Raw genomic sequence first — 18,690 nt, 5'->3', positions numbered from 1 at the left:
ACCACAGCTTATCATCCTGCGGGTGATGGCTTAGTGGAACGGTTTAACCGCTCTCTTCTTCAAATGCTTCGGGCTTTTGTCAATCAAGGTGATTGGGAACAGTACCTGCCATTAGTACTCGATGCATATCGCACAGCAGTACATTCTTCCACAGGTGTTTCACCCTTCGAACTAATGTTTGGCAGATGTGCACACAAACCCTCTCTTACCACAAAAACTGGTTATGATGTAACCTCATTCAAACATCAATTATTGGATAAACTTTCACAGATGTATGATTTTGTTGAAGTACACAATGTTCAAGCAAGCAACAAACAAAAACAATATTTTGATGAACATACTTCACTCAGAAACTTTAAACAGGGTGATCCACTGCTTGAAGGGACTTAGTTTACCAGCAGGTATATTATCAGTAACTGCAAACTTTATTGTTTGGTTTACTTCAAATAAACTACTTCAAAAACTAAGCAGTAAATTATCAGATGGGAACATTTTGGCTACTGATAATTTACCTGCAGTAACCCAGTTAGGAATTTTGCAGGAAATCAATGGTAAGTCTGAAGCCATGTTACTGATATTCATGTCAATTTACTGTAAATCTGACACAGTACACCATCAAGGAATTTTGCAGGAAATCAGTGGTAAGTATGAAGCCATTTTACTGTTAATCATGTCAATTTACTGTTAATCTATGACATAGTACACTATCCAGTAAAGTGATGGTAAACCTTTAGCCATTGTACACAGCAAATGTACTGTTTTACTGTTAGATTTCAGTCACGTTACATCTACAGTAAATCAAGAGTCATGTAGAGCTTCAGCTACCATAATTTACTATTGGTTTACTACATTACATATATACTTGATTACGTAATAATTATAACCAGTGGTTTATTAACAATAAATTAAAATATTGAGTGCAAATAATAAAGGTACATGTATCATAATACATGCAGCTAGGTATACATCAAGCAGTGTGTTCAAGTTCGTTCATCATGGTGCACACATGAATGTTCTTTAAGATGCTTCAGTGACTTTATACTCAGGATGATCTTCGATATAAGACAAAATACAACACTGTCTACATAATACATGATGCATCCACATACCTTGTAACCAAGCATTGTCTATTGTCCACTTTGGAGCATTGCTTGGAGGAGAGCTGTTTACACAGTCACCAACAACCCTGACTTTTCGTTCTGGTATGAACTTTTTAGACTGTGATTGCTGTTCCGTAACCCTTTTATCCAGCTCTTCCAAAAAGGTAGTCAGTACTGTTTTAGAATTATTTTATTAATATTAAGCAACGTACACTAAAAGCACTTACTTGTAGAACGCCAAAGTGGACGATGCACTGTTATTATGTCTGATTCTTCATCACTATCCTCATCAGACATATAGTATAATGTCAACTGATTAAACCTTTCAGTTTCTTTTCCTGGTCGTATCACTTTCCTTCTTCGATCAAAAAGCTAATAATAGACTAATGAAAACAAGCAATATTGACTGTTCAACTTGCATACCCTAACTTTCCGAGATCGGAGCTTCCTGCTTTTGTTCTGCTTGCGGATCCGTTCACTTCCCTCTTCTAAGCTTTCACGCCAAATCCGACGACGTGATTCATAGAATGTTCTAATGGACTATGTGGGATTCCAAAAAATGGTATAAGAATACAGTGTAGTATAACACACAGTCTTAATCGCACCATTTGTTTCAGTTAGTGTGTAGGAGTCTTCTTTCTTTAGTAGAATTTCTTCTCTTATTCTCTTCTTGACAGCTTTGTTGTGCTCATCTGAAAGCCTAGTAGTAACAAATACACAACCACTATAGCGATATACAGCACTGATAGCACTCATAAAAATTCAGCATGACCTTCTCAATGTTATGAGTTCAATTGTCAGGATCTGAAATGTTTTTAAGTTTTAGACATATAATATTCATAGCTACCTATGCCACATACTTATTCACCTCTAATACTTGTGGTCATAAATTGGCTAAACCAAATTTGTGTTGGAGTTCATTAGCCACCACAAAATGCCAACATTGCATCATGATGACAGATGTGTAAAGTGGGTACATCCATAATAGGTAGTTTGCTAGTTGCTTACTTCATATGTGGTAGAAACTGGTCACCATCATCCAGGTTTTCATGAAGATGTCCAATCAATTTCTAAAGACAGTTTGTACAATTATACAGTGTAGCTATACCAACCAGTCAAATACATGTACATACAGAAAGCTCATTGGCGATTTTTCTTTTTTCAGCTGGGGTTCTATTGAAACTAGCAACTGATTTTGATGCCTCCAGGTCTGCCACACGTGATTTGATGTCGTCAAGGCCTGCTTTGATTTCATCTTGCTGTTGCAGGATTTTGTCCAACGTTGTCTGTAGCTGCAGAGTAGGATGGGGTGGAATGTGTCCTTGGTAGCTATGGCTAGGCCAATAGGGATAGGATGAGTAATCATCACGTGCAGGTGGTGGGTGTTCATATGAGTAAGGCACTCCAGTGACTCCATTTCTCCCTTGATGGAATCTTTCCGTTGAGTTTGAGCTGCTATAGCGACGATTAGGTGTAACCCCTGGATACCCCGTGCTCGTTTCTGCAACCTATCAACACAAATTAACGCTTGCAAAACTCATGACTTGTATGCACCAATCGCGCTTACTGCATGAATTCCACACATGGGAGAATTGTCTTCAGAGCCGCTTGTTGAAATTTGATCTGCCCAAGAATCTTCCATCGTTACGAGAGCAACAAATAGCAGAGCGTGACTTCAAAAATCGCAAAATGCAATTCAAAATTGGCACTAAATTAAACCAATTAGCTTAATTTAGCTATATGCTATCACGTGAAACCATCATCCCATTATTATGCAGCAGGTGATCACATATGTAAACATCCGAGTCACGCTGCGGAATATAAACGAGCTATAGCTACCGGCGTTACTTCTATACTTTGTAGCTTCGCATATGACTGTTTTATTTATTTATTTATGATTACTGGGCAGTCAGCACAGCTGGTGTGCCCAGGAAAAAAAAGGAATCACAGTATTAGGTACAATTATATACTAACTAATGTGGTGTTGGTTGTTTGTAAAGTGTGATATCAAGTTAGTTGTAAACTCATCATAGTTTGTCATCTCTATAATAAATACAGGCAGTTCATTCCATTCTTTGATTGATCTTGAGTAAAATGATTGTTGATAAGATGTTGTTGATGGTGTGGGCAGGATAAAATGCAAGGGATGATACTGTTGGTAGCTACCAATTAGATGGATGATCTAGGAATTGCTACTGAAGTTCGCAAGTTTGATACATATTACTGTCCGCACTGTAGTTCATGGGTCTCCAAGTCTAGTTACTACAGGCACTTCCGCGAGTTTTTTTGACAAATCTTCGAGATGCTGGAAAAAACGTGAAGAAGGGTTTGAAGAATTCGATTTTGACCAGGAGGACGTAGGTGAAAATCTGTGGACAGCCCTGGGTAGTGATACTGTGGATTCCAATGATGGTTTCATTGACCATATGTCTCAAAGTGATGATGACCAAGCAGATATCACTTTTGATGATGAGCCGAATACAGCATTTGTATATGTAAGCTATGTATACAGCAATATGTGCTACCATCTCTACTTATGTACTATAATAGCTATGTAGTATACAGTCAGCACGTCAAAGTCAGTTATTTCCCTGATAGCTAACTATAGCATTTACAAAAGAATGTGATGTACATGCACTGACTCCAGCACATAGCTGTTTGTATAATATGCCATATATACATACTAGCCATGGCATATATGTATGTATTCTTTCATGCTGTGACTTACATGTGAAAACTAACTGATTATTGCACTGTTTTTGTTGTAAGATGACCACATACTTCTATTTAGGTGGTGCTAATGATCCTACCACAAACAGAACCCTAATAGCATAGGATTATGAAGCCTTACATGAATATACTGATGAGGTCCTTTAACCCTTTAAGGACCGCTGCTGTAATATTACGTCCAAAGTAGGTATTGCTCGAAAGACCAGCGCCGTAATATTACGTCCAAGATTATTGGCAGTAAACAAAGAGCTATAACTCCGCAACAAATGAAGTCATTAGATCAAAACAGGGGCCACTGTATTCGCCATTCATAGGCGATTCTTTTGATATATAAGGCCAACTTATGACGCAAAACTAAGCCTGTGTAAAATTCCTAACAAAGTACAAACATTTAATATTTACACAACAATAAAACTAACCTTGTAGAAATCGCTCCATAACTTTGGCTGTGTTCATCGTATTAACTTCAAATAAAGCTCACAGTGCTCACTATTTAGAGGCGAATAATTTGATATACAAGATCACGTGATGCGGTTTTAAAAAAAACTAAAATGGCGGACTGTTTTTATTGATTGTGTCATGACGCGTGTACAGGGGCGGATCCAGGAGCTAGCAAGGGGAGGGGCACAAATAGGCTAAGTTGTAGGTGGTTGGAGAAGCCAGATTCTCTTGTTAGTTGCTGCATTTTTGAAGCACCAAATAATCACCTCTTTATAGTGTCTCACTGTTGAAATTTGCCCTTTGCAGATGGTTGTGAAGTCTTAAAAGCTGTTCAAAAGGCTTCGAATGTCTTAAACAACAGCAACACGGTAATTATTTTTAGAGGTGCTTAGTACGCACGAAGGTGCTGGGTAACAATTTCACAACTAGTTTGACTGGTTTGCTTTGATTTCAGGTGAAATTCTACCATATTTTCACAAGTTTAATAGCAAAACTGATCTTGGCCTGACAAAGTTCAGTATTTTATTCGGAAGTAGCTATGGCTAGCTTCTCCACAAGGTGAGAGGGGGGGGGGGCATTTGCCCCAAATGCCCCATCCTGGATCCGCCATTGGTGTAGGTGTTTGAAACTCACCTTAGTGCTTTTAAGACATTGGTTCTACGCTTTGGTAAGTTAGATAATGTTGTTTATTATTGTCAGACGAGTCTTTTAGTATAATTTGTTATACAATTGAGCACTTGTAGGGGCTTTGTCAATGCTATAAACTTATAACATTTTTTAAAACACTAAATGTGCAATAATCATAAAACGTGTGGGCTTTCAGGGTAGACTATGCACACAATTTTTGGTCCTAAAGGGTTAACGAACTCCCAAATGTTGAGAGAAGATCTGAGAATAAGGCACCAGTGGTTCTAAGTTTTTGCTATATGTACAGTAAAACAACATTGGTTGGCAGAACAAAATAATTCAATAAATATTGTCAATATTCAGTAAGGTGCATGATCAAGCTACTATAATGGACAAATTTCATAATAATGAAAAAATCGACCATTGCCTCTACCAAACCAATCTAGAAGCTTTCATACTGATAAATTATATTTTAGAACAGAACTAGTTCCAGCCATTTAAGCATGTACAGTACAGTATAGGTGCCATTTATTTAGTTGTTTTAAACTTGCCTCGCAGCTTAAGGTATCTGAAGGAAACATGATTTTGGCTGGAATTATTCCTGGACCAAATGAGCCAAGTTTACATGTAAATTCATTCTTGGAGCCATTGGTAGCAGATTTACAAAACCTTTGGAAAGGAGTAGAAATTGAAACAAGTGAAGGAAATAATACTTTTTTTTGCTGCAGTCATTTGTAATTCATGTGATATTCCAGCCTGCAGAAAATTGGGTGAATTTGTTGGTCATATTGCCAAAATGGGTTGCTCTCGCTGTTTAAAATCATTTAGTACTGAATCTCGGAAATTTGGTGATAAAGCAGACTATAATGATTTTAAACAGCGAGAGCAACCCATTTTGGCAATATGACCAACAAATTCACCCAATTTTCTGCAGGCTGGAATATCACATGAATTACAAATGACTGCAGCAAAAAAAAGTATTATTTCCTTCACTTGTTTCAATTTCTACTCCTTTCCAAAGGTTTTGTAAATCTGCTACCAATGGCTCCAAGAATGAATTTACATGTAAACTTGGCTCATTTGGTCCAGGAATAATTCCAGCCAAAATCATGATTTGTTCATAAAATGCTTCTTGATCATCTAAGGAAATAAATCTGTGCCGAGTAACGCATGCACGTGCTCGTCGTATCCAATAATTGCCATCAGTATCCATTAACATAGAGCCAGGAGGGTGAGCTTGTAACATTATGTACAATGGAGTTACAGTGATTTCGTTTTCTTCATTACACATCAATAACTTTTTGTGAAGCCAATGTAATTTTACTTTAAATTTAGCTACAAATTCATCATCTAACAATTCAGCATTATTTATTAAAGTGGTGGCTTTGGTGATGTCATCATCACTGACACTATCACACAAAATGTCACCGTACCCATTTTCCGCTAAATGTTTTTTACACACTCCTAGGATATCATCACTTAGTACATTACCTAGGACTATGACTATTCCAGAAGTCACGCTGCTATCACTACTATTTAAATTATCCACTAAAACATCTAATTTAGCACTAAGCTCAACCATAAGATCACTTCTGTTTTGCATAGACAATATCAATTCGTCAAACTCATCTATTCCCTTGTATCCTACACTAGGTGCCACACCCTTCTTTACACAATTTTCACCTTTACTCTGCTCCCCACCATTTGCTTTGCGCCACCACTGAAAATACATTGGATATGTTATATCACACAATTTGTCGTTTCTCTCCATATAAGCTTGAAATTTAGACTTTTGGTACACATCAACTGAATTAGCAGGCAGGAAAGCAAGTGTTGCCTTATTCTTTAAAAACTTTTGTTTTGGCCTTAATTCAGTTGGCAGAAATTCAGTCATTCTGCTTATATGATACTGGTTAAAACCCAATTGGACATCTATTGCTTCACAAGACCCTACCACTCTGGTACGCAAATACTTTTCTGGATCGCTTGCATTTTCAGACAAATTAACCTGAAAACTTGGTTCAGGTTTAGATACGTATTTGGCTAGATACATTTCAAACCCATGCTTTGACACACGTTGTATATTCATTGAAGCTCCCCAAAATAGAAGAATTTCAAGATTATAGGGTACAACTAGGCAGTCCTCTTTACACCGACGTTTATACAAGTAACGTATTCCTTCCTCGTCCAATTCCTCAACCAATTGGGGGACCTTAAAGGGAAACCCATACTTACATTTGCTAAGGACTTTGCCACCGTATCCTTTGAAACATCTCTCAGGATGGCATTCCCGATGCATTTGAAATTTCTGTACCATTCGTCTAATATGTTGTGCCCTTTTATCATTGGGATCACTGGCCCGAGGTAGCTCAGCCATTACGACATTTTCAGGGGCAGTACCAGGCTTTACCCACACTAAAATATGCCAGTGGATCCCTCCCCTTCTCTGATATTCCTTTTTAGTTACATAGTCTGTTACTTCACCTACTGGGCCAGATTTCTTGTCCAAAAGCAAATCCATAAAGGCACTGAATCTTTTCTCAGCACCAAGCACAGACTCTAAGGGGTGAGAGCCAACTGATTCTCCTTTGTCACCTTTAGTGGATAGGTCATTGAGTTCCCATGGTTCAGCACTGGCTCCCCAGCCTTTCCTAATGGTTGCTTGAATTTGGGGCCAATTGTCATTTGGGGACAAAGTAATAAAATAGTCGGGAACTCCAAGCTGTTCTACTGTAGCTATAAGGTCGTACCCAAAAGACTTCCAATATTGTTTCGAGCCTGGAATCACACGTGGCACATCAGTGCCATACGAAGCATAGTTATCATTATCTTTTGGTCTGTCAGCTGCTATTACTTCACCAGCAGTTAAACTTTGCTCTAGTTTACTAACTGCTACTATTTTTTTACTGTTGTATTGCCGCAGCCTCATTTTAGTCATATAATCAAACATAAAAAATGGGAAATTTTGATCGTTTGAAAAATAACCTCTACAGTCCATCAACTTAGTTTTAGTAAAATGCGATAGCCCGTGGACACACTTGTAAAACCACCCGCCTTTTCCATATGGGAAAAGGTGTGGAAATGTTTTTTCTAACAAATATTTTTGTCCATACTGTACACTGGTGGTTTCCCTTAGCTGCTCAATGTTATCTTGTACCTTATCAGTTAGGTGTGACTTTGGATTTTGTATACCGGCAATGTCCATCTCACCATACAATGGTGAGTATTGTTCAAAATATTCCGAGTCAACAGGAAATGCCAAACCTATTGCTTCACTGTCTAATATTTTATTCTGGTCAAGCTTTAAAACATCTGGATTTACAATTTCCTGTCTAACATATCTATAAAGGGTTTCGAAGCGTGCTAGGAAGTCTTGGTATAGATGATTATTCTTTTTAAGCCAATGTAAAGCCAGTCTGATTCTTTCATATGCTTCTGGATACTTTACAAACTTATCACTTAAGTCTTCGTTTATTAATAAAAATCCAAACAATCCATAATAGTGCCTATCTAGCTTGTGTAAGGCATTTACCTCTCCTTGAATGTGACGCCACTGGTGCCTTTTGGCGTCTTTCACCGTTGTAGAAAAGATTCCACATAACGCTATCTGACAATGCTCTACTGGATTTTTTAAATTCAATATGACTTCAGGAAATCTCATATCCCATTCTTCTATATCTATGCCTTCATATTTTCCAACATGAAATTCAAATTCTGAAGGGCATTTTAATGTTTTGCATACAGCACATGCATACATACTTTTATGACGGTACTCTAGTAAACCTTTACCAGCAGATAACATTGCCTTCTGGTATGCTACTGCTGGTATTTGTCCCTCTGTTAACTTGATGTCTACTAGGTTGGTATGACTATTATCTACTCTGGACCAAAGTATACTGCCGCAACAGTAACACATCCCAATTGCTAATGGCTTAGAGTCAAAGCGAACTTGTTGTGCAATCCTCTTGTTTCCTAAAGCTAGGAGCTCATCACTAAGCGACACGCAGTTCACATCTGTGGTGATTAGTTTGTCACTTGTATTTGATTTATATACCACAGGTCTTCCACATGAAACATGAAAACCTGCTTCTTCAGTGGTACCTCTACTACGGCCATTAGAAACCTTATATCCTGCTTCTGCAGAGGTACCTATACTACGGCCATTAGAAACCTTATATCCTGCTTCTGCAGTGGTACCTACAGTACGGCCATTAGAAACCTTATACCCTGCTTCTGCAGTGGTACCTACAGTACGGCCATTAGAAACCTTATACCCTGCTTCTGCAGTGGTACCTACAGCACGACCAGTGGTTACCCTAAAGCCCGCTTCTGCACTGGTGCCAGTAGGCCTACCTATTTTTTTGTTAAGCACGTATCCACATTTACACAACTTTTTTCTTGCCGGCACTTTTTCATCACAATTTGGACAAGTCCTTAAAAAGTTTGGGCCTGGGTTACTTTCAACATCACCTGCTTGTAGCAGCAGTAGCATAGTAATAAAAACATGCATAGTAATGAATACCTTAACCGATACCGTAATGAAGAACATTAATCTGTCTACATGGTACTCACCTAAAGTTGTTAACCCGTAATTAGAATTACGCCTCCACCGGAGGTGATGAGTACCTATCGCTATTCTCCATTGCGTTATGTCTATCATTGCCCTGCTTGTTTCTTCGCACTACAACAAAAAAATGTACAAGTAACAGGAAACAACTAGTTATTTTATTGTAAAATAACGTAAAAATAACTTCTGTAATTGTACAACAACTGTGAAACATTTAGCCTATCCGAAGAAAGCAGTACAGTGCCTGGTAACACCAGTAACACACTTTATTCAGACTAGCACTTCGACAGAAATTTATTCCAACCATGGCATTCCATGCGGTAAACAAACTAGTTAGGACTAACCTTCAAACACCTGTAAGTGTAAGTAATGCAGTTCAAGGCAGGAAGACAACGTTCTCAGTTTTAACTTAATAAACAAAAATATTTTAGTGGCGCGCGTACGGCTGGTTGCTATGTATTCAGACAGGTTTTACGTGTTTGGCGACCTGTTTAACGCGCAGTGTGTACAGCTTGTTTTGCGGGTTGAACGTGGATTTTGAGTGAATTGCGCTGGAAAGTGGTTGTTAAGGAGTTCAATGTTTGTTAGAAGAAAGGCACTATTTAGAAAAGTGTCCTGCTTAACGAAGGCACCGGAGAAAAAACGCTCACTTCAATTTGACGTTCGGGTTTCGTCTAACTCAATTCCGGTGAGTGTTCTTGTGTGCACTACGCAGTTTCGTCTGGACATTAATTAATTAATTATTTAATTATTTATGACGTCACGTTCTTATTATTATTATTACTTGGTTATGTAATTATTACTAGGACCGGGTCACACATAACCAAGTAAATTTGTTAACGTGTAAAACAATTTGTATTTGCTTTGTCTAACTGTGATGTATAATAAATATAGTAGGACCTCCACTATCTGAACATCTGTTTCAATTCAATCTTAAAAGTGTTCAGTTAAGTGCATTTGTTCAAATAAATGAAGCCCATTTGTTTATAATAGAGTTACGTTCAACTACTCTAATAGAACATACACTTACTATAATTCAATGTTCATGTAATAACAAAATACTCTAATAGGTCACACATACCCTTGTACAGTGGTCCCTTTAATGTTCAGCTATCGATACACAAATGCTCTATTAGTCAAACTAAAGTGACAGTTCTATTAGATTATTTTGTTTAAGTGTGTATGTTCTATTAGAGCATTTGAATGGAATTCTGATAAATCAATGAGTTTTAACTTTCCAGTTTAAATGATAACAAGGGGAAAGCCATGTGCACAGTATACATACACAAAATACATGGTAATATTATAAAGCTGATGTCACCAGTACCAACCAATACAAAGACATGAAAGCTCAGTACAACTTCCTAACAATGTTAAAGTATGCTATCAAAATTATAGGGCAACAGATGGACCAGCCAACACAGAGAAGAACTATCATAGAATGATTAAGAGTTATCCATCACTTAATTTCATTGTACGTGCGCACAACAGTCACACATTGTAAGCTAATAATACAATAAAATGGATATTATACCAATTTATTAAACAGTGGATCCTCAATAATCTGAACAGCTCTGTTCTCAATGTAGTGAAATTGTACAGAATAATGGCTATATACAGAACCCTATTCAAATACTCTAATAGAACAAACACTTGTTCACAAAATACCCTAATAGAACAGTCATTTCTACTGTTGGGATTAGCAAGTGTTCATATTATTGGAGTTTGGATTAGCAAGGATCTATACTGTTCGCATACATTATAAGCTATATGCCAATGGTTTATATGACAGAATCTTAGTATGCACACTACTAACATGGCTACCCACTCCCAAAATGACTAGCTCATTACATTTATATTAGCACTGCTATTGTAGTCATCAGTACTCTGATTTAATTATAAAGTGCTTGGTTCAATTGCTACAGTTGCTATAAGCCATGTATATATACACAAATTTCATTCTACGAGGTGTACAGAAGTGTACCTACAATAGATTTGTCTTAACCAGTAGTCACACATCCAAACTGCTGCAAGGTATGGTGAAAGTGATCTTTAAATAAGATGCTCAAAGCTATACTATTATTCTCTGACATGTGTGTCTATATGCACCAAATGGATAGTACTGATATGTCTAGGGAAGCTGTATACATAAAACACGAACAAGTCTTATCTATAAGAACAACTGCTCATATCAGTGATTCTATGCACTAACTAGCAAATTCGTTGTAATTATAAAACTGCTTGTGCTCATTTATCAATTAGAGTATTACAGTCTGCATGAATCTTATGTTTGATGCTGTCTGTAAGCTTACATGGAGCCAAGCCCACTAGCGAGAGTTCATAATATAAAAAGAGAGGAGAGTATCCTACTTCGGTATAGCCTGTACAAATGCATATCTCCAAGTTATGATGCGATACCTATAGTCACTTGCAATGTGTTAGTTGGTCAGGTCTCTACTCAGTAGTAAGTTTCAATGACCCTTGTAGATTGGCTTCAATAAACAGTCCACTGATGACATTGTCAACACTCCTTAACACTGTATATGTAACTTGACATGACATCCTAAAGAAATCAAAGGTTTACTGTATTACTTAGATACATGATCATGATAAGTAGTTGTGGCTCACAAAAAAACTAGGTTGTGGCAGGACTAGGTTAAAACACTTCAACGTGAACTAATTGATCCATTGCACACGTGATCCAATCCAGGTCAGACTCAGATATTTGATCACACGTCGGATGATCTAACCCTGTGAAAGCTATCAGTGGACAGCCTACTGTGACTGAGCACTAAATTTACAAGGCAGACATTTCAGCACAAGAAACGTTCAGGATACAAATTCATCCTTCTGTCAGCCTACAACATGTGCAACAGTGTAGTGCCAATTTATCAGTAAATTTAATAAAAATTAAATAGTGCGTATGTCGACAAATTAAAATTTTGCCAACTACAAATTTCCTAAATATTATTTTGTTGTTACACGACATTTACACATGCTTTGAGGTTATGCTATGACATTATCACTTGTCAGCAGAAGTTTACCAAGTGAGTGGGCAAAAGACAATACCAGTTATAATCAGTTTTTCCATACCAGTTTACAACACTACTATACAGATAACAAGCGTCAACCCTGCACAGTGTACATACATAATAATATTATATGGTCAACTTATATAAAGCTAATGCTAATGTCCCCATTACCATGTGTGACACTGAATAGGACCATCATCAACCCCATCTAATTTATTCTCAGTACAACTTTGTAACAATGCTACAGTATGCTATAAAAATTATAGAATTACAGATGGACCAGCCAACACAACACAGAAGCAGCAATATTAAAGAAAGATTTAGAGTTATCCATTACTTGATTTCACTGAATGTATATACAATAGTCACATATGTGACCATCTCAGCGAAAACCCATCTAGTTCGCACAACCTCTGAATATCCTTTTAATTTCTCAGCATTATCTGCATTGTCCAAGGAATGATTCACCAAAGTTTCAGCTTTCTGTGGTGAGTAGTTTTGGAATTACAGTGCTAGAAAGTAGGAAGAACAAGGAAATTGATTTGTACAGTGACTACTAAAAATAAACTACAGGCGCTTGCATTCGTAGCCATAACTTCCGTTTGGATTAGTCTACAAAGTTGAAATTTGGCTTACAATGTTCATCATGGATTGGCAGATCAACCAAGATATAGTTTTAGCCTTGCATTCATTTTTGTGTAGGCGTATGAAGGAGGCTTTGTTGAAGAATAGCAATAATTTTGTTTGCATCTACCGCTTCGTAAACAAACTCACGTGACACACAAACCATTGGGGCTACAGAAATGAAACAAATGTTTTTGAACTCTCCATGAGTAAGATGGTGTATAGTTTAATCGATTTAAATTTTCCTTCTTCGTGTACTGGCCCGATAAAAACTTGCATAATTTTCTTGTAGCATGCATAATGTAACGAAAAATATTTTTTTAAGTTTCAATTTTCTCAATGCACATGCTTGTGCAAACTAGACAGGTTTTCGCTGAGACAGTCACATATTGTAAGTTATCATACATACGCACTGTACACAGTCATACATTACAAGCTATATGCAACAAGAGACATTTAACCAGAACATAACTATATTAGTATCCTATAGCATACTGAATGTATGCGATATATAGACTAGTGTTACGTGAGTAGTTAGTAACAAGTTTATAGTTGTTTGCAAGTGAATCTTTGGGATAGTTTCGAGACGTGAACAGGCAGCACTGTTATAAGACAGAATCTTAGTACATACTCCACTAACACTGCTACCATCCACAAATTGAATAGCTTACATTTGCACTGCTATTGTAATCATTATTACTCAGTGTTAACAGTATTACAGTGCTTGGTTTGATTGCTATAATAGCTATAAGCCATGTTATGTACAATAGTTGCACATCCAGTGCTGCAAAGGTATGGTAAAAGCAAATGTTCAAAGCATATTATTTATCTTATGACACATGTGACTGCATCATTAGTGTACAATATGCACAGTACTGACATGTCTACAGAACATGAAACATAAACAAGTCTTATGAGAACAACTGCTCTATAATAAACTATTTCTTGGTGCCCCTTACTCAATCCTGAGCACAGTAAACAGAGTCTTTTACCATAGAAATTTTGTTTTGCTACCTTTTAGCTAAACAATGCTTGTACAGTAGCAATAAATAGTGGGAATATATATAACAAACAAAATATTATAGCAAATAGTTTAGTTTAAAGGAGATTTGTAAGGGTGGAATCATTGCGAAAAACAAACGTTTTATTTAAAGCATACCCATACAGTGGAATCATGGCGAAACAAAAACGTTTAATTGAAAGCCCTTACACATAATATAATCATACATACTTACCATTGCTTTAAACAAAACAAACGCATTTTGCTATGACACTCGCAACCGAAATTCTTTAAATGAAAGGTTGGTTGCAACTGAGGAATCATGGCGAAGTAGAATCGTTTAGGATCAAAACACCTTCATACGTTGAAACAATACACTTACGCCATTCCTTTGAACGAAACAAATCCTTTTTGCTGGAATACTTGCAGTGTAATCGGCCTTTAATCGAAAGGTTGTATGGGGCTGGCTGTAAACATGTCAGAGTCACAAACGTTTGAATCCAACAATATTGCTTTTCTGGAAATACAGATATTTAGAATTCCTTTAAATAAAAGAAGTCAGATTGCTGAGATCACCGCGACTAGAAAATCCTTTAAACGAAAGGTTTGCATTTAGCCATAATATTAGCAGAGGCAAATGCTTTAGACGAAACAGTTGCATTTGGTGTGTGGTAACAGACAATATTACTATAATGATACCTTCTAGTAACCACACTAGGTGTTTATAAAAAATCATGCTTCTTTACGCATGCTCAGTAGTTGCCGCGAAAATCGATTGATTTGGTGTGAATTAACGTGGCGTTGGAAATGTCACAAGGTGAGCTTGCACGCACATTTATTTATCTTCATATGCCCTTTTACATTAGCTCATATACAAGGAGTGCCTGCTCGTAAGAAAAGACGATTGGCAGCGCCGTTACCACCGCTACCGCCACAACAAGACCGTAATTGGAATAGCAGCTTTAATTTGGAAGGGAGGATAATAATGTCTCAACACGAAGTATGTGATGGTGCAACTAGTCGTGTGTATGTAGGAACCTTAGATGGTGTTACAGTTGCTGTCAAGCAGCTTAAGTTGTACACTCCCCGATTGGCATCAGCATTAATCCAGGCTTATGAACAGCTTTTTAAGCTGAAGCATGACAACATTGTTCAGGTGCTTGGCATTTGTCCTACAAATGGTTACATTGTTATGGAATATTGTCACACAATACTTCATAATCACACACTCAGAACCTTGAGTGATTTATTGACATACTATGGTGACGATTTGCCTGTTGAACACAGAATTATGGCCCTTAGTGATATTGCAGAAGGTTTACAGTACCTTCACTCTAATGATCTAGTGCATGGTGACATCAAACCACACAATGTATTGGTGGCAGGATCAGAACAGGAGTTTTTGTTTAAAATTACTGATTATGCCTGTTACAAATACAAAACTGCTAATCAATTTTCTTCCCGGTCAACTTCTCTCAAACAGCTAATGACACCGGGGTATTTGGCACCAGAATTGATAAGTGATATAGGTAGCTATTTACACCCAACTAAAGCCTCAGACATATATTCGTTTTCTATCTTGGCTTATGAAGTAGCCTTTATTCGTGAACCATGGCCAGTTGTCAACATGCAATTAATTGAATCTGTTAAAAGAGGTAATAGACCTGTTGTTCCAAACAATGCTTCAACATTTATTTCCTCATTATTACAGAACTGTTGGAAGCATGATAGCTTATCACGCCCAAGTGCTTTGTATGTGTCACAGTCCATCCAAGATTACTTGGAATCATCATCTCCACAAATTTTTGTTAAAGATACCAGTAACATAAATCCTGGCCAGATTCAGAATCCATCGGCTGCTAGTAGTGTTGCTATACATCACTCAATAGACAACGTTGCAAGTACTGCTTTATTAAGCGAACAGATAACCCCTATGCCTAACTCAAATTTCTCTGTGTCTGCTAAAGCTGGAGGGTCTCAGACACTATTTGGTGATGTATCTTCCATTCATTATGGAGCAGGCTTTAATTCTAACACACAAGGTAATGAAATACAACAAGATAGTCATGGTGTTACTACTGACATATCAGAATCTCCTTCAGATTCTTTACTCTCTACCCACAATGATTATGCTCTGGAATACAATGAGTGTGTAGCTCCTTCCGAATCATCAACAGATGGCTTTGATTCTATTAGTAAGCAAGTATTATGCAGCTCTGATCCTAGTACAGTAGTTTCACCAATTCATTGTACTACAGACATCCAGGACCAAAGTGCGATTTCCCAACATATTAGCTGCTCAGATGTGTTAAGTGGTGATGATATAGAAAAGATTAAGACTGCCCTAAATGTCAGAGAATTAAAAGAATTTCAAGTACAGTGCATTAATGCAGTTCAGCAAGGAAGGGATGTAATATTAGTTCAACCAACTGGCTCAGGAAAGTCATTGTGTTTTATTTTCCCTGCACTTCTCAATTCTGGAAAAGTTTGTATTGTCGTTGAGCCAGTGGTGGCAATAATTAATAACCAAGTAGAAGCATTGGAAAGGAAAGGCATAGATGCTGTAGCATTAGGTAGGGCAGCAGAAAAAAAGAAGAGGTCACCAAACTTTAGACGTGTGTTTTACAGTTCCAATCTTCCTACTCTGGCATTTTGTACTCCTGAGTATCTATTCGGTGCACCAAGTAATGACTCTTTCTCAGGGTCAAGTGGTCAATCTCATTTGTTGCCTGAAATACAGGACAAGATTTCTATGGTAATTATAGATGAAGCCCATAAAATCTTTGACCGCATGCCAGATTATCGCCCAGCTTTTGATGAAATGAAGCAATTATGCAAACTTCCGTGCCCACTTGTTGCAATGTCTGCAACATTAACAAGTTCACAGGTGAACACTCTAAAGCAAGAGTATTTAAGAAGCGATCGGTGTCTTGTATTAACTAAAGGGGTACACCGAGACAATTTGCAGCTACGTATGCAACGCTATAGGCGCCGAAAGCTAAACAGCTTAGGAGAAGGCATGATGGATGATCCTGATAGCGACAAAGAAAATGATGATGACATATCCATTTTGAGCAATGATATTTCAGCTAGTGTATATACATCTATGTGGGCAGACAGCATGAGTAGGATTAGCTCATTGTTTGAAGGTCACTCATCAGTGCTCTACTTAGATTTTGTTAAGGATGTTGAGGAAATTGCTAGTATTTTAGGCCAAAGCAATGTTAAAGTGGGTAAGTATACTGGAGAAATGCAGATAGATGACCAAAAAATGGCAGACAGAAAGTTTTTACATGGTGAAATATCAGTGTTAGTAGCAAATGAATCTTATGAACTAGGAGTTGATAATCCTAATATCAGTCAGATTATTAGAATTGGCTGCCCCCGTAATCTGGGTGTGTTCTTGCAAGAAGTAGGTCGTGCAGGTAGAAAGCCGAATAGTACAGCGAAAGGATTGCTACTTTTCAATGAATACATTGATGATAAGCGTTTGGGTCAGTGGTTGAAATCGTCACTGGGCCCTAATGGAGAAGATCCGGCATTTAAAGCAGTGAAGTTGAGCATTCTTGATACATACACCAAAGCTTGGCGGTTCATTTATTCGATTTATAATGGGAAATGCTTATCTCGAGCTCTTGCTTACTTTTACGGCGGTGTTAATGATAACAATCCACCAACTTGCTTTGTGGCTAATAGTCCTCTGTGCATGGTATGTGAACATACTGAAGAAATGTGTGAAGTTAGCATAGACATTAAAGATTTCTTGTTAGTGTTGCTGAATACTATCAAACAGCTATGTACAACTGGTTTTGCAGGTGTGACCAAAACCCTACTGATATCTGTTTTGCTTGCCAACAATGAGAAGTACGTTCGTACATTTGAGATTTTAACAGATATATTTGATAGCGAAGACACTTGTTGGGGGTCCGGCATATCTATTAATGGCACAGCAATGTCACAATCTGCTTGGCACAAAGTATTGTATGTAGCAGCGCATCTCTGTTTGATTGATTTGAACTTTACATTCAGACCATTTGAAAACCACTACGAAGTGCACAGAAAATATATTTTGTCTTCTGCAGGAAATGAGTTTTTGCAAGCTCCAGTAGCAATTATGTCACTAGATCCACATGCTTGCTTTGTTGATAGAATTCTAGGTGTCACACAAAGAGTTTCTAAAAGATGCAATCAAAATCGTGGTAAGCAACTGAAACCACGTATAGTAGCTGCATTGGAAGAATGCCAAGAAGAAGGAACTGTGGATGACTTGAAATTGATTGGTTTTGAACGTGAAAATGATACATGCATATTTTTCAAGGATTGCTTTTCTCTTCCATGTGCAACAAAAGATCCACATTATCTCCTTGAATCCATTCAGTTATCACGCACTCAAGCTGGTATTAAAGAAATGTCAGCTGTGGTTGATGGGGTCACAATGAATCTTATGTGCAATCGATCATACTGTTCTGGTGTGAAAATGTGTAGAGCAGATGATTGTACTTATACAGTGTCCACCAAACAAAGGGTGAACAGATGCAAAGCACACCCAAAAATGGGTCTTTTGCAAAC

The 18,690-nt window shown here is 37.5% G+C and overlaps 1 protein-coding gene, 1 long non-coding RNA gene and 1 pseudogene across 2 annotated transcripts in view; 1 reads left to right on the top strand and 2 right to left on the bottom strand.

Annotated features, from left to right (window-relative positions):
• The window catches only part of LOC136245313 (uncharacterized), a 34,719-nt pseudogene that overhangs the window by 5,519 nt on the left and 10,510 nt on the right, over nucleotides 1–18,690 (top strand).
• LOC136245828 (uncharacterized) lies at nucleotides 897–1,687 on the bottom strand. Its single transcript, XR_010696145.1, has 4 exons — nucleotides 1,524–1,687; nucleotides 1,328–1,472; nucleotides 1,110–1,274; nucleotides 897–1,052 (listed from the first exon to the last, which is right to left on the bottom strand). It is a non-coding gene; the product is annotated as an uncharacterized lncRNA (long non-coding RNA).
• Nucleotides 3,045–18,690, bottom strand: part of LOC136245826 (uncharacterized) — an 82,295-nt gene continuing 66,649 nt past the window's right edge. The window contains exon 5 of the mRNA XM_066037301.1: nucleotides 3,045–3,055. The gene's annotated coding sequence lies outside the window, so the exon portion shown is untranslated. The remainder of the gene's footprint in view (nucleotides 3,056–18,690) is intronic.

Source organism: Dysidea avara, chromosome 15, assembly GCF_963678975.1.
Source record: "Dysidea avara chromosome 15, odDysAvar1.4, whole genome shotgun sequence".
Classification (NCBI taxonomy): domain Eukaryota; kingdom Metazoa; phylum Porifera; class Demospongiae; order Dictyoceratida; family Dysideidae; genus Dysidea; species Dysidea avara.
Note: the sequence above shows the minus strand (reverse complement) of the source record. Positions and strands in the feature narration are given on the sequence as shown.